We start from the raw sequence: 663 nt of genomic DNA on the forward strand, positions 1-663 counted from the left end.
TTGAAAATATATTACAGGTCGAAAATATTACAGGTCGAACTGGGAGGCTTAAATTACAGGCTGCACTTTAAAATACCTCATTTAGCAACGACAGCGCTTTTAAAAAGCGCTCTTAAAGGGCCACATACGAAAGCGCTTTATTACAAAAAACGCTGCCAAAGATTAAAAAAAACATAAAAAATAAAAAAAAGCAACCTACGAAAGCGCTTTTGGAAAAGCGCTCTTATAGGGGGGATATCAGAGTGCTTTTTCCAGAAAAGCGCTCTTATAGGGGGGTCTACAAGAGCGCTTTTCTGAAAAAAACGCTCTTATAGGGGGGGTCTACCAGAGCGCTTTCAAAAGCGCTTTTGTTACCTAGACCAGCGCTGGCTTTGACAGCGCTTTAAAGCGCTTTTAAAGCCCAAAATAAGCGCTTTAGAAGGCCTTCCGTGTTGTAGTGAACGAGACTTGTAAACACATATCATCCTCTACTCGTTCACCATCATATCGTAACTTCATATCCATATCTTCTCCAACTCGTAAAAAAGGAAATACAAAGATGATACCTGCTTAGAGCTCTTGTTCGATACTTTAAATAAGGAAAAAATGAAATTATTTCTTTGACTTTTTCTTCACATATCTAATACGTGAAACATCACTACTCATGCTACATTAATATAGTTG

Source organism: Vicia villosa, linkage group LG1 (genome assembly GCF_029867415.1).
Source record: "Vicia villosa cultivar HV-30 ecotype Madison, WI linkage group LG1, Vvil1.0, whole genome shotgun sequence".
Classification (NCBI taxonomy): domain Eukaryota; kingdom Viridiplantae; phylum Streptophyta; class Magnoliopsida; order Fabales; family Fabaceae; genus Vicia; species Vicia villosa.